Consider the following 17005-nt stretch of genomic DNA (forward strand, 5'->3'; position numbering starts at 1 on the left):
TTACTCATTGCATAATTGTGTCCCTTTCCTATACTTTATAGGGCATTCCTCAAGCCAAATACGTTTTTGTTTTTGTTTTAATACTTTAATTCCCTATAAACTAAACAAGCCTCGCCCACAGATTTTCAGAGTGCCAAGGCATTTTCAGACAATAGCAAGGGCTTACAGGAGCTCAGTCTGGGCAGGAGGAGGGGAGGTGTTACTAGTAGAGATGGCCCGAGCCTCCGATTTTCAGTTTGCGAACCGGGTTCGCGAACTTACGGCGAAAGTTCGGTTCGTGCAGACTTTCGTGAACCGCAATAGACTTCAATGGGGAGGCGAACTTTGAAACTAGAAAAAATTATGCTGGCCACAAAAGTGATGGAAAAGATGTTTCAAGGGGTCTAACACCTGGAGGAGGCATGGCGGAGTGGAATACACGGCAAAAGTCCCGGGGAAAATCCGGATTGGACGCAAAGCAGCGTTTTAAGGGCAGAAATCACATTGAATGCTAAATTGCAGGTCTAAAGTGCTTTAAAACGTCTTGCATGTGTATACATCAATCAGAGAGTGTAATTAGAGTAATGCTTTATACTGACACACCAAACTCACTGTGTAATGCACCACAAACAGCTGTTTGCATAGTGAAGGCCGTGCTAGACTGGTTACGCACCATGGCCAGATTGCTCTTCCTCACTCAGTGATGTCAGGTAATGTCTGACTGCCTTATCAACTTTCAATGGTTCTTTCTCTACCATTGTTAAAGCTTACATCTATTTTTTAAATCATTTTTTCTGCTGGCTGTTCACTGTCTGTAACGAGAATTTGTTATGGAGGGCAAGTCTGCCATTGCGAGTGACCACGGGTAATGGCCGGGGAATCAGGGTTCGATTCCGGTCCAGAGTGGGAGCCTGAGAACTGGCTATCACCACCGCACATCCAAGGAAGGCAGCAGCCATGCTGTGGGCAAAGGAGCAGGGACGGCTACCACACATCCAAGGAAGGCAGCAGGCATGGCATGCACGTCCCGAGGTAGTGACCAAAAATAACAATACAGGAGGACTTTCGAGGCCCTGCTGTAGATGACACTGATAGACTGTATTACCTGTAACGAGAATCTTTTATGGAGGGCAAATCTGCCATTGTGAGTGACCATGGGTAATGGCTAATACAATGTGCAGTCACACAGGTGCCGGTAAATGTATTCACATTCTACTGACAATAAAAAAAGCATAGTAGAATATTGGTACAATTACTGATAGTCCACTAACAACAAAATCCGTGCCCATTTTAACTTGCGATTTTTTTAAATGTACACACCTGCAGTGACTTTGTGCTACTCATCCTCTCACCTTTACTCTAATGGAGAGAGGCATGGATGTTACAGCTGCTGTTCTTCCCATGGCATTGTGGTAAGCAGCATGGGAGGTTGTGAGAGAGGGCAGTTCTGGTCTGCCATTCAAAACTCCATCCTGTGTTAGGCTGTGGATGGAGGCATCTGCTGGGAATGGGGGCTAGCATCCAAACACAAAAAGACCACAGAGGTTGAGCGTGAGTGGTGGAGGACATGTTTTATATGTTGGAGTCGGGGATATAAAGAAAACCTGGATATAGGCATCAAGTTCATGAATAAATATAGCTGCCCTGTGCCGTCGCCATCCTGGAATGATGCTCCGTCCCCCCGCAACGGCTAAGTTTCATTTTCTCACTGTGTCTGCGCAGCCCTGGCCGCATGCATCCTTGCTCTCACTCACACCACCGCCCCCCCTCCTGCGCTTGCGCAGTACAAGATTTCTCTTCCAGCACATGCGCAGGACGGGGACAGCAATGTGAGCGAGAGTGAAGACGCTTGCAGTAACGGCCGTGCAGGCACAGTGGCTCAGCTAATAGCCAGTGGGTGAAAAAGAAACTTGGCTGCTGTGGGAGACAAGAGCATCATTCCAGGACGGCGAGGGCACAGGGTGGCTGCAGCGGGCTGGTAGAGGCCCCAGGTAAAACTTTTTTCTTAGTTAAGTTAAGGTTCCCTTTAAGATAAGGTCTCTATCATAGCCCCCAGCTTGAGAACAGCCCCCAACCTAAAGGATACCTCCTCATCCCCACTTGGGATCAAGGGTGTAAAAGTCAGATCACAAGACAGCGTCTTTGTTTGTCACTTACAATGTCCTGCCTAAAACAGACACTAACCAGACGCAAACCCTCTTTCACCTTTCAAGAAACAGAAATAGTTGCAAAACAATAGCTGCATTACAAGGGTAGCTGCATCATGTAGTATGCCTGTGCACAGCCTTTATACTATGAGATATTTTTAGCAATTTGATAAACTATTCTAAGAACAGATATAGCATTCACTTATGCTTTACTAGAAACCTGTAACTAACTATGGAGCTGCCATCTTGTTCCCCATCTAAAATATGTATTTCCTTTCTGTCATCCTGATTCCCTCCTTATAATATTTAACATACTGACATGAAACAAGTATACCGACCAAGAAAGAGAGAAGAAAGACAAACTCCTGATGAGCAAACATTAAAGATACCTGAACATGTAGGCTGCCATACTACCATTGTGTTTTAAAAATGCCATTTGAATAGCTGTAGATTGATCCTCAAGCCTTGCAATTATTGGTCAGTTTGATTAAGATCATTGGTTCATTCATCAATCAGGATAAAATGTTGCCAAGTGTGTTCCAAAGTTAAAATAGACCACAGAAGTAGCATATCCAAATTACTACAAGCACAACACACTGGCACAAAATCCTTTCAAAACATGGGGTCCACTATGACCCCTGTATATGTCACTATTGTCAGCCCCTACTTTGATACCAGCTTGGGAAGTGCTTTTATAAAGGTGCTCGGTGACCACTAGGAATCACATGCTTCAAAACGACTAACAGCAGCTTTTTTTTTTGTTCCTTTAAAATTGCTCCAGCGTGTCACTTTACCATGTTGTAGGGAAATGTCTGTTGCTTAATACTGTTGCTGTATACACAAGTAAATACAATTATAGACAATCTGCTCTTTTTCAGAGTGCAACAGAAAGTAAACCGGATCTTCTAATTAAAGAGTACCTAAATTATAAATTACAGTTTGCTTTTAACCTAGTAAGTTGCCAAGATATATAAAATCAGACATGATAAAGTGTGAGTTTCTCACCCCCAGGGTATGTATTCCAATTATGGTCTTGAAATCCCGCCCCCTGCATGAAATTGGGCCCTGGCATTTATTTTTCTTTCCAAACCATAGGTGCAAAGCATGCTGGTGGATTGATATCATAACTCCACCCCTCATGTCCATGTGATCTAATCTAGGCAGGCAGACAAACATCTTAAATAAGAATTATAGCAAACAGACATGCCAATATAGGCTACAGCAGTTCTCCTGTGTCTCCTCTCTGTTACACACTGTGAAAAGAGAAGTAATTTAATCCAGGCAGGCAGAGAGCAGGGGATGGAGGGGCAGGGAAGGGAACCAGGCAGGAGGGGGAGACACAAAGCTTTAGCATTAGGATAAATAAGGAAGTGCTGCTACAGATATAAATGTATGTCTGTTCTATCCACTATGATGTACCAGATGTAAACTTTATATGTTCATCCAACTGTACACAGTGCATAGACTACATATACTGTATTGCCATTCAGACCTTTTTTGGCTGGAAGTGGTCTTTAATTAAGCTAGGCATATACTTTTAGATTAAAATTAGTATATAAGTTAAAGAGTAACTGTTAGCCCCCAAAGTGAAATTTAAATCTGTACAGCAATGTTTTATTTAGTATTAAAGTGATCAAAAAAGCCAATGCGTTCTGCAAAAATCAATATAATTTTGCTACTATGTAGCCTTTTGCCCACGCTAACGACGCAAAGCCACATATCAGATACTGATGACGAGCATGCAGAGCATGCCTATGTTTGCCCGACCCCCCTCTCCCCCCCAGGACCAGGTGCCGATCTATTTGCACCACAAACAGCTGACCGCTCTGACACGGAGACAGAGCGGCAGCACTTCCAGCGGGAGCACCGCAGAGCAGCCGCCGCCGTGCATCTCTCACATGTGATTCTCTCACATGTGACTCGGCGGCGGCTGCTCTGCGGTGCTCCCGCTGGAAGTGCTGCCGCTCTGTCTCCGTGTCAGAGCGGTCAGCTGTTTGTGGTGCAAATAGATCGGCACCTGGTCCTGGGGGGGAGAGGGGGGTCGGGCAAACATAGGCATGCTCTGCATGCTCGTCATCAGTATCTGATATGCGGCTTTGCGTCGTTAGCGTGGGCAAAAGGCTACACAGTAGCAAAATTATATTGATTTTTGCAGAACGCATTGGCTTTTTTGATCACTTTAATACTAAATAAAACATTGCTGTACAGATTTAAATTTCACTTTGGGGGCTAACAGTTACTCTTTAACCTATCCATACCTACCTTATACCAGTCATTTACCTGGTTTGCAACCTAGACCAGTAGATATTAGACAAGTTTTCAATAATGTGGCAATCATTCTGATTGCCACTTCATAATTATGATGGTTTTAATAAAGCAGAATTAACAGCAGAGTGGCAGTTGGGCAAAAGTTGTGATCCTATGTAAAAGCGATTATCATTGAAGCTGAGTCACCCTTTTATAAATATGGCAGTCTATATAGTGCATTTTGGAGGCGTACACTGAAAATGGCCATGGCCAAATATTGGTGCAGGGTGAAGCAAAAAGATGGCGTACCCTGCTGCAGCCGTTAGTCTGGCTGGCGTTAATTCCCTCTCCGAGTTGTCACAACTTGGGTGGAACACGTAATTCGGGCACCGGGTATTGCCGGTGTGTGAATGGCCTATTTTTTTCTGATTTGAGCACCAGCTACCACTGGCACCCAAATTAGCCACTGCACGCCAACATAGCCATAGTTCTCATTACGGCCTATGGCAACACCCAAATGATCAGCGCTGCACCGAAATGAGTTAATTAGTTTTGAAGAACTAATGGCCCTTTTCTGGCAAACACCTTGTTCTTCCTTTGTATAAATAGACTCCATGATGTTTCTTAACACCATGTGACAGTAACAAATGATAGACAGCAGGTGGCGCATGAGCATTGCTGACAATTGCAGAGGTGTTCTGCTCCACAAAAAGACATTTACCTTTTATTAATAAACTGATGCTTCTTTTTGTGACTTACTGCAATGCAGGGTGAAGTATAATGAGGTGACCCATTGCTGATTTATCCAATAAATAGGTTCTTAAATGAAGCCTAAGAAGAGTTGGATCTTCCAAAGTTGGAGACAAGGCTTCCCTGCCAAGGCTTTTACTGCTGGAGGTGGTGTTTCTTTAACTAGTGGGACTCCTAATCAAGATGCTTAAGAGTCCTGCACCAAGCTGCGGAAGTTCGAACCTCATCAGTAACAGTTCTGCCATGTAAGCTGTGCCCTAACTGTATGAAAGCCTCACCCAGGGCCAGCCTCAACTCAGGCTTCACAGCACCCTGAGCAACACTATACTTTGCCCTGATCCAAGATAGTAGATGTACCTCCCCCAGTAAAGGTAGCCAGATGTGCCCCAGTATTAGGTAGTACCCCCAAATATAGATAGTTAGATGATAGATATGCTCACCAACCCCCCCCCCCCCCCCCCTTCCACAATATAAGTAGCAAGTGCACTTCTAGTATTAAGCCGTTGACACCAGTATAGGTAGCAAATCTTCCCCCAGAATTGGACAGCTCAACCGGTATATGTAGCAGGTGTGCCCCACTACACCTCAGAGCCTAACTCTCTATAAGCCTTGCGTCCAGTGTCCCCTCTACAGCTACAACAGCATCTCTCATCATGTAGCTTGCCAGTAGTATGTGCAGGTAGATCAGTTGAAGACTGACACCACTGTAGTCATGGAAACAAAATGCTGGACACACGGCTGATAAAGAGCTTCCGTCACTGGAATACTGAGAAGTGAGCAACCTCTTAGTACAGCTGGTGGAGCAAAGCACTTGGGACCGGAGCACTCAGGAATGACCTGCGGGTCCCCACGAATATATGATGTTACTCGCCCCACCTCCTGGTTTATCTTTTAGTAAACAGGAGATGACATCACTTATTATTTACAACTAATAGGACAGAGTGGAGTCACAGCTTCTACTACTACAGATGCTGCGATTGACTGGTCCATTTTCTGTTAGAATTATCAAAAGGATTACTTGAACTGCAAGATGTCACTGTCTGTAATGTGTGATGATCTCTATGGTATTGTGATTTCCTGTATTCATTCTGTGTTTTTCTCTGTTCTAAGTAAGCTGCATTATCCAATGGTTTTGTATGATTTATTTCTGCAAGTTTTCTTCGGTAAAGAGATCTAACTTGTTATACCGAGTGCCTATCTGCATGTACATACCACTCTGCTTCTTTAGGTTATGGGCCCTGCCACCGGATGCCCGGAGACGGAGACACAGATCGCAAAACTCTGGACAGCCCAGACAAACATTTTCAAGCTACATCAATTTACTTAAAATTTGCAGCTACTCAGAATTATTTGCATCACATTGACCATTGATCAATTCTACCAAAAATGACTGTCAATAGTACTAAGAAGGCAAGGGCATATTTAAGCTCCTTCAGGTCAAAGGTTGGTTCAACCAGTACTATGCAGCTGCCACAGAATTTGCTAACACTAATGATGCATTTACAGACTTAACTCAGGTAGCGATACTAACTACACTTAATACAACTGTCCAAAAAATGCATATGCGATCTAAAGTGCATCTTTGTATAATTTTATGGGCATGTCTATTGTTTTCCTGAAGTATACCTTGATGTAACATTTGTTTTATGTATTAAAATATTTATAAAAATGTGTTTACTGTACAAAAATTAAACAAATTTCTAAAATTCTCACTAGTCTGATCTTCACAGAAGTCGTAACATTAGTTGCTTCCTAGGGATTCCATGGCAACAAGCAATCCTCATATGCTGGGGGGTTTTCCAGTTTCTGTCAAAATCTCTCTTGCATCCAAAAATGCCAATAATAGCTGAACAGTCACAAAACTGGATTTTCTGTCAGCTAAGAACATATTTACTACAAACGTGTCAGAGCCTGAAAGCACCTTTGTTATACTTCATATGCTTTCCTCCCAATCTTGAGTGTACACAAAACAGAAGCTTTAGGCAAGGTACACACATTGGGTTAAACTCGGCGGTGGTGGACAATAAAGGGATAAAGAGAATTATGTCTCAAACCAGTGTGTGTACAGCGGCCACACTATGGGCTTGATTCACAAAGCAGTGCTAACCTACTTAGCACGTCTAAAGTCTTTAGATGCGCTAACCAGGGTGCTAAGTAGGTTAGCACCGGATTTCTCAATCAGATCGCGCGCAAAGTTTTACGCGTGCAAAGTTTTACGCGCACTAAGTCCCATAGGCTTTAATGGCACTTCGCGCGGAGCGCCCTGCGCTCTGTGCAGTACGCGCGTAACGTTTTATGCACAAAAAGCTTGTTTAGACGTGCTAAGGGGGTTTTCACAGGCGTGCTAACAGTTAGCACCGCTTTGTGAATCAAGCCCAATGTCTGCCAGAGATCTGATATGCCGGATCTTTAGCAATCCCCAACACCTGATCACATTGTTCTTATTGCTCCCCCCACCCACTGGAATTTGCTCTGGCTTGCGCCTCCATCTTGAGCCTCTGGCTCTCCCTCCACAATCCCCGGATCTCCACATGGCAACAAATGCATCACTAGACTGGAGGCTGATGATGCATCTGTACAGCATCAGCAGTGCTCTGTCCCCTAAGGGATCGCGCGCCAATCTCTGCCGGACAATGGAGATCCTCTTATACTCCCCCGGAGAGTACAGGGCTTTACTTTGTCACTCTTGTCCACAACCCAAGAACAATATCACTGGGGGCTGAGGAGCTCCTATGTATGATGGTGAGGTTGGATTTAAGTCGTCTACACGGGTCCAAGGACTGTCGCCCGGCAGGGATCGGGACATGATCCCTCAGGGGTCAAAGCAGTGCCAGGTGAAAGCTGCACAGACACCTTGCTAGTCTCCAGGGTAGTGGCAAACTCTATTGCTAAGTGGGGGGAAGGAGGGCCAATGAATCGGCATACAAGGAGCATCACTGAGCATGGAAGGTGAGTGGGGAGAACAATGCTCTCAGCCAGCACTCCGGTGAGTCGCTCTGCCACGTGGACCACTCACTGGTGCACCAATAGAAATCTGGGGCCGCTGTATACACACTGGGTTTTGTATAATGAATTAAAAGATACAAAAGGGTGAGAGAGTACTGCCCTTGCGAGCTTACAATCTAAAGGAATTGGGGAAAACAAGAGGTAGCATAGTATACAATAACCTCACCTGGAGGCAGTGTGTTTTTAGGATATCTAGCAGTAGTGCAACTTTACTTTAGGACAAAGGGAAAATGGCCTAAAATAGAGCGTATGCTTGTTGGAAAAAGTGAGTTTTGAGAGAGCGTTTAAAGATATTTATTTTTTATTTATGTATGTATTTATTTATCTAGTGAATGTGAGGGATAAAACAGAGAGAAGAGTCAAACATTACCCCCAAGCACCGTGCTTTGGGAACTGAAGTTAAGGGAGTGTTATTAACATTTATTGTTATTTCTGTTCACCACTTATGAGGGCCACTTGATGAAGGCTGGCATGGATCATTTTTTCCTCCAATTTTGAAATCCTATTCACCAGTTTTAAAAACATACAAGCAAAAAGAGTGCCAGGAAATTTGGGCACAGGGTGAAGCTGAAAAACTCCTCGCCCTGCTATAACAAATTTTATGGTGGCATTCTTTACTATTTCCCTTAAAAGCTGCCATGGAGTCAGGAGTAAGATGCAATTTGGCTACCAGCCATTGCTGGCGGCTGAAGTGCACTGTATTTTTCATAATTTGGGCTCCGTCTTTTGCTGGTGCCCAAATTACCATCTGAGTGCCGCTATAGCAATTTGGTTTTAAATGGCACATTAATAAAAGAGAGAATTTTTTTTTTGCTGGTGAACCAGACTTAAAAATTGGAGAAAATAACTGGGTGTACCCTAATGCAGAATAAAGAATCTCTACTGAAATGCATGAAATGGAAAAATGTGGCAAACAGTTAAAGGCTCAGTTCACACTGCAGCACAAAATGGACATCTTTGTAAGTTTTGGCAAATGGTAGCGAAACACAAAAACTGACAGTTAAACAGATGCTAATTATTAATAGGATCTGATTATACTTGTCAGACTGCAATGCAAACTCCTGACCTGCACGATAATTCTAGACAGCGGCTATTCGTGATCTGGCTCAATGTGGCCAGAACGTAGAACTGTCAAACAAGAAAGTCATTCACTTGCACTAGATTTACCATGGGGGTACAGCTGGCAAAAGGTAACATAAAGAAAAAAAGCACATTGTTGTTTTCCACTCTTTATAAATATTGAAATAAGCAAAATTCTGGTAATAAATAACTTATAACTGATAAAAGTGAATGCAAAAAAGACACTTCAAAAGAGATCAGCCCCCCCCCCCCCCTTCCCACTACCAAATCGCTTTTTTGCACTTTTACTAATAGACGCCCTACACTATTTGTTCCCATGTTATTGTATTCATTTCACTGCGGTGGAGCTTTGTTTCTCCACTTTAGGATACATACAGCACTTTTTGTTATCTGTTCCAATCTACTTCACCAACTAAAGTGCCTGCCCACTATTTTATAAATACAATGGGAAAAAAAGTATTTTGTAGAGTGAATGGGGACAAAAAGTGAAGATCATCCAACTGTTTTCTCACTTTTATAACTAGATGCCTTCTGCTTGTATGGTGGCACAACTTAGCAGAGGGTGATGATGTTTCTGTTACCCATCACACTACCTGTCCCGGAACGACATTCTCAGACAGCAGAGGCGTAGCTAGGCTTTTCAGTGCCCGGGGACAAAGACAGTTTTTAGCACCCCCCTCCGGACAAATTGGGCATGACCACACATCACCAGAATGTGGGTGTGGTTGTGGGTGGAGCCAAATGTACAAATGCTGTTTAGATGTGCCTCCTTTACCCCTGTTCAGTCAAATGTGCCCCCCCCCCCCCCTTTAGATAGCCAGATGTGCCTCCCTTCCTCTCGTTTAGATAGCCAGATGTACCCCCTATAGTTAACCAGCTGTCTCCCCCCCCCCTTGTTCTGCTGCTGTTAATGCTTCTGCAGAGGGAAGGAGAGAAGAAGGGGCACTTTGGGTAGTCAATGCGCTGCCTCTCACTCACTTGGGGGTGCGGTGGCTATGCTCTGCACCCCCTTAGAGTGCTTCACCTAGGGACATGTGTCCTACCTTGCCTACCCATAGCTACGCCTCTGTCAGACAGATGCATCATGCAATGCATCACTGAAGTCTGAATGCTGAGGATTTTACAATGTTGTGTTTATATACAGTTTAATATTATAACCTGCAAATCTTGTTACATCTTTTTAACACCTTTTATTGTATTCTTATGTGGATGCCTGGATAGTTAGTTTCCATGGTCCTGTCCCAGAGAAATTAACACTACACTATTCATTTCTGTCTTTGACGTTGGAACTTTAAAGCTATGGTTTACTAATATGCAAACTACTACTACAAATACTAGTTTTATATATGTATAATTTCCACATAGGGCCTGATTTATTAAAATAAACCCAAGGTGAAAATAAACCGATTAGTTAAAAATTGTGTCTTCCCTCCTACTTCTAAAAATGACTTTTTTAGATACTGCATGGTTTTATTTTATGTTTTAACATTTGCAAAGTATATTTAATGTCTTAAGCTGGCCATACACTGGGCCAATTTCCCGCCGATCGACAGCAGATTCGATCACTGGGATCGAATCTGCTGTCAAATCGTTAACGTTACCGCTAAATTTCGATCTATTTCGTCCCGAAATTGATCGGTCCCGTCGATCACTCCGTGCTGGAAATTATCGTCGATCGCCCGCGGGCAGGGAGCACGTCGCTAGTGGCGTTCGAGTGTCCGTAGACCGACGCAATACAGCTTGATACATTACCTGATCCGGCCGGCGCGTATCCCCCCAGTCACCGCTGCTCCGTCTCCGCGCTGGGCTCCGGATCCAGCAGGCTTTGCTGCTTCCTGTCCCGGCAGGAAGTTTAAACAGTAGAGGGCGCTCTACTGTTTAAACTTCCCCCAGACAGTGAAGAAGTGAAGCATGCCGGACCCGGAGACCAGACCAGAGCGGAGAAGACAGCGGAGACCTGGGGAGTCGCGCCGGCGGAGCAGGTAATGTATGCATGGGGGGAGCGGCGGCAGCACCACCACCACCACCACCACAGATTGTGAACAGTTTCAGGCTGAAATCATTCACAATCTGTTTGCAGTAAAGGCAGCCATACGATCCCTCTCTGATCAGATTCGATCAGTGAGGGATCTATCTGTTGGTCGAATCTGATGGCAAATCGACCAGTGTATGGCTACCTTTATTGTCTTTGCTCAATGGCAGACTATAAAGTGTCTCAGAACTAAAATATATGAACTATTGACCTTTTTTATCTATCCCTTGCACTCAAAAGTTGTTCTCTGCAGGAAACAATTTTTAGGCTGTAATTCCTTATCAGTGAGGGTTACGCTATAGTCTGATAAGGGTCAGACAAGAGAGAAAATGTCACACCTCAAAAAAAAACATAGGAGCACAGCCTAGTTATTACAGTAGAATCGTGTTATTGTAAACTCTGATATAGTAAACATCTGACTATAGTAAACTTAGTCTTCGTCCCAACCATGCACTTGCATGAATATACAATGTATGACCAATTTGGATATAGTAAACTTCTGTTATAGTAAACTACTTGACCAGGTCCCTTGAAGTTTACTATAAAGGGATTCTACTGTTGTGTTGGCACTGTACATATACATGTTTATCTCATGTCATACATCACTTCAGGTACCCTTTAAGGCATCTCCAAGCATTTCCATTGAGAATATTATTCAGCAAACCCCGGACTGGATTAAAAAACAAGCTGCTGCAGTGTTAAAAGTTATCTGTCCATTTCAGCCTGCTAAAAAGTTCCAGAAATGACAGTAATCTCAGATTGCTTTTCTTTGCAGCATTAAGACGAGGGCCGGATTTAGGCCAAGGCCTCCTAGGCCATGGCCTAGGGCACCACAGGAGCAAGAGCACCAAAGCAGCAGGCTAAACTGGTGCAGAATTTGCAAGCTGGTAAATGCTGCAATGCAGGGAGATCAGGCGAGCACCCGACTGTGGTACAGACAGCAGCTATCTTGCTCTCTGTGCACGTTTGCATAGTGTCCGGCGGCTATGGACTTGGCCAGCATTGGAGAAGGAAAAGAAGAGGAAGCTTCAGCACTGGAGACGAGTGGAGAAATGAGTGACACTGATGGCTGCTGTGGTGTGAAGGCGAGCTGGCTACCTATACTGAAGGGGGGTGGGAAAAGGGGGAGTCATCTGGCTACCTATACTGGAGGGAAAGGGGAGAAGGATCATTAAGCTACCAATAATGGGGGGTTCATCAGGCTTCCTATACTAGAGGGAAGGGGGGAGGGGTCATCTGGCTACCTATACCGAAGGAGGGCGGCTGGTGACAGTGGCCTTGGGCGGTAAAGAGTACAAATCCAGCCCTGATTAAGACCAGTACTCTCTGTACTGTGTTAGCAAAGTAGTTGTGATGAGACTATCAACAAACTTCCGCCTTGATGTGAGACTTTGTAGCTGCACAGGGCAAGAGACTTTGTAACTCGTTTGTCAACACTTGTAAAAAGACTGCAAACCTCACTCTTGTTATACTGACTGAGTGGATTGCTAAAAGGTTAATGAATGGACAGTTGTGTGATTTCCTTAATATGCAGATGCCCACAATGAGAAGGTTTAGTCAAATAATCTCAGAAAGCCCTGCATTTATGTAAAGGACCTCTTTCGCGAATAAGGAAAAAAATAAAAAGTGGTTTATGCAAAAACTATTAAACATACTTCTAAAATAGTGTAAAAAGTTTTTTTTTTTTTTTTAAATGAATGGTTTCATCAAAGCAACATGTAATACTCAGTGTATGTAAACACTGAGGGATGAGGACTGGGAGGCTAATCCATTTGTTAGGGGTATTTTTTTTCTTACTTTAATTTCACAAACATAACTCCTGCCTAATCCATTGCTGTCAGGAATCACTGTTGTAGCTGTTATAATAATGGCTGAGCTCCTCCATATGTGTTTACATTGTTGCCTGGCAACCAGACTTCCGGTCTGTGCAGAGAGTCAGTCTGTGCAGAGAGTCATCTGTTATCAGCTGCTGGGAGAATCAGCCAGAATCAGCCCTATCTACACCATACGATTCTTTGTTCAATTAGTTTCAATTCAATTCGATTCATTGATTCGATTTGATTCAATCTGACATGTCCGATTCATGATTTGATTCAATTTAAATCGAATTGAATCGAATCATGAATTGGACAGGTCGGATTGAATCGAATCAATGAATCAAATCAAATTGAACCCAACCGGACAAAGAATCATATGGTGTAGATGGGGCTGATTCTGGCTGATTCTCCCAGCAAGTTGATAACAGGTGACGCTCTGCACAAGCCGACTCTCTCCACAGACCGGGAGTCTGATTGCCAGGCAACAATGTAAACACATACGGAGGAGCTCAGCCATTATTATAACAGCTATAACAGTGATTCCTGACAGCAATGGATTACACCACTGAAAAATAGTTCGACTGGGGACACCTGTAGACCTGGCTTACTAAACTGGGGACACCTATAGACTTGTCTTACTAAACTGGGGACACCTATAGACCTGGCTTACTAAACTAGGTTGCTCCCCACCCCACCGCTCTGTGCCCACCGCCCCCCTTCCAGCTTATAGACCTATACTAGGGACACCTATAGACTTTGCTAACTACAATGGGGACATCTATAGACCTGGCTAAGTACACTGAGGAAACCTATAGATCTGGCTTACTAAACTGGGGACACCTATAGACCTGGATACCTATACTGGGGGCACCTATAGATCTGGCTGCCTATACTGTAGACACCTATAGACTAGAGATGTCCTGAACGGTTCGCCGGCGAACGGTTCCCGGCAAACTTCTGGGGTTCACTCTCGGGGAGAACCGCAAACTTTTCCAGAAGTTTGATTCGCCCCCATAGTACATCATTAGGGTCGACTTTGACCCTCTACATCACAGTCAGCAGGCACATCATAGCCAATCAGGCTACACTCCCTCCTGGAGGCTCTCTCCCTTTCTAAAATGCAGGCAGTGTCAGGCATTGGACTCACTCGTGTGCCTGCAGTAATTAGACAAGGGAGAGCTGCTGCAGACCCTCATAGGGAAAGCTTAGTTAGGCTCTTGTAGGCTTGTTAGCTTGCTCCTTGCTGATTTTTATTGCTAAAAAAGAACCCCTCAACAGCTCTTTTGAGAGCTAATCTTGTTCTTGTGATCTATTGTGTGTGTGTGTGTGTGTGTGTGTGTGTGTGTGTGTGTGTGTGTGTGTGTGTGTGTGTGTGTGTGTGTGTGTGTGTGTGTGTGTGTGTGTGTGTGTGTGTGTGTGTGTGTGTGTGTGTGTGTGTGTGTGTGTGTGTGTGTGTGTGTGTGTGTGTGTGTGTGGCCCACTTGCATTATATATATATATACAGCCCTGTCAGTCAGTCGCAGCTGGCCTTTGGCCCCTTAATTCCTACTGTGCCACTGCCAGGCCCAGCACATTCAGTGACTACCTGTGTGTGTGACAGGCAGCTGCACATTTGTAATCCCAGTCACTGCACCTGTTCACTGTTTAGTCCACCTACCTACCTACGTGAGCGCACGCATTGTTAATACCACCAGTCATTGCACCTGTTCATGGTACGTGTGTGTGTGACACGTGCACATTTGTAATACCCAGCAGCACTGCATATACCTATCTACCTGTTGTTCAGTGCGCCCACCTACCTAAGTGAGCGCACGCAGTGTGCTATTTAATACCACCAGTCACTGTACCTGTTCATGGTACATGTGTGTGACAGGTGCACATTTGTAATATCCATCACTGCATATACCTACCTGTTGTTCAGTGCACCCACCTACCTACGTGAGCGCAAGCAGTGGGCTTGATTCACAAAGCAGTGCTAACTGTTTAGCACAGGTGTGCTAAACAGTTAGCACATGAAGTGCCATTCGCGGACTTTTGTGCGCGCAAAGTGTCGCGATTCGCGCGACCGTGGACTTTTCCGCATGTAAATCGCGGCAATTTGCGCGCGCAAAAGAACGAGATCGCAGAAATCGCTGCACTTTGCGCACGCAAAAGTCCGCGAAAGGCACTTCAAGTGCTAACTGTTTAGCCCACCTGTGCTAAACAGTTAGCACCGTTTTGTGAATCAAGCCCAGTGTGTTATTTAATACCACCAGTCACTGTACCTGTTTACGGTACGTGTGTGTGACAGGTGCACATTTGTAATACCCATCATTGCATATACCTACCTGTTGTCCAGTGCACCCACCTACCTACATGAGCGCACGCAGTGTGCTATTTAATACCACCAGTCACTGCATACCTGTTCACTGCACCACTAGCGTTGTGAGGGGGGTGCGACCCGCACCAGATGGGGTGAGATTGTGGCAGGGCAGGGGTGATGCGGGGCTGAGGCTGAGCAGTGTTGGGAGGGGGGAGTTAGCCGCGGGGAGGGCAGCCCGACCTCTCCCTTCCTCTCCCCGGGCTGCCCTCCGTGCTCCCCCCTCCGACTGCAGAGTTTGCGCAGGGAAGTGCTAAACTGTCAGCAACTCACCTGCCAGGTTCCAAGCGCCGCTCAGTCGCCGCTGGTCTTCTCCTCAGCATACACGCTGATACACACACTGCTTCCTGTATAACAGGAGTGCATGCAGTGCGCACCTGTTATACATAGGGGGGCACCTACCTAATCTAACCTATACTGGAGGCAGCCTACCTATCTAACCTTTACTGGGGGCACCTACCTAATCTAACCTATACTGGGGGGCACCTACCTAATCTAACCTATACTGGGGGCAGGTACCTATCTAACCTTTACTGGGGGGCACCTACCTAATCTAACCTATACTGGGGGGCAGCTACCTAATCTAACCTATACTGGGGGGCAGCTACCTATCTAACCTATACTGGGGGGCAGCTACCTATCTAACCTTTACTGAGGGGCAGCTACCAATCTAACCTATACTGGGGGGCAGCTACCTATCTAACCTATACTGCGGGACACCTACCTAATCTAGCCTATACTGGGGGGTACTTACCTAATCTAACCTATAGTGGGGGGCACATACCTAATCTAACCTATACTGGGGGGCAGCTACCAATCTAACCTATACTGGGGAGCACCTACCTAATCTAACCTATACTGGGGGGCTGCTACCTATCTAACCTATACTGGGGGGCACCTACCTAATCTAACCTATACTGGGGGGCAGCTACCTATCTAACCTATACTGGGGGGCACATACCTAATCTAACCTATACTGGGGGCACCTACTTATCTAACCTGTATTGGGGGCACCTACCTACCTAGCTAGCCTATACTGGTGGTAACTATACTGGCTACCTATATTGGAGGCACCTACCTAACTAACCTATATTGGGGGCACCTACCTCTCTAACCTGTGCGGGGGGCAACTATTCTGGTTACCTATATTAGCCCACTGCCTTACTGATACAGTTGCATTACAGTTAGCCCCGCCCATGTGATGACATGGCCACACCTGTTTTTTTGCCACGGCGCACTTCGCTTTTGTTGGGGGGGAGGGGGGTGTCACTAAATTTTCCACACCGGGTGTCAAATACCCTAGCTACGCCACTGCACTGCACCTGTGTAACCGTACATTGTATTAGCCAAGTCAGTACATACCTTTCACTTCATCCCCCCCAATATGGACAAAACAAGAGGCAGAGCCAGAGGCAGGCCACTTGGCAGGTCTGTTCGAGGTCGCACTGTCATGATTTCGTGCGGCCCTTGACCAAAGTACAGTGTTCAGAAGAAGGCACGTGCCTTCAACCCCCTATATTGTCAGGACGCAGTTGGCTATTTAACACAGAACATCTCATCTTCCTCAGCTTCTGCACGGAAGCGTGAC

At 45.2% G+C, this 17005-nt stretch overlaps 1 protein-coding gene across 2 annotated transcripts in view; it reads right to left on the reverse strand.

Annotated features, from left to right (window-relative positions):
• LOC137546804 (potassium voltage-gated channel subfamily A member 3-like) overlaps positions 1-17005 on the reverse strand; it is a 122851-nt gene that overhangs the window by 13019 nt on the left and 92827 nt on the right. The window lies entirely within an intron of this gene.

Source organism: Hyperolius riggenbachi, chromosome 2 (genome assembly GCF_040937935.1).
Source record: "Hyperolius riggenbachi isolate aHypRig1 chromosome 2, aHypRig1.pri, whole genome shotgun sequence".
NCBI lineage: Eukaryota > Metazoa > Chordata > Amphibia > Anura > Hyperoliidae > Hyperolius > Hyperolius riggenbachi.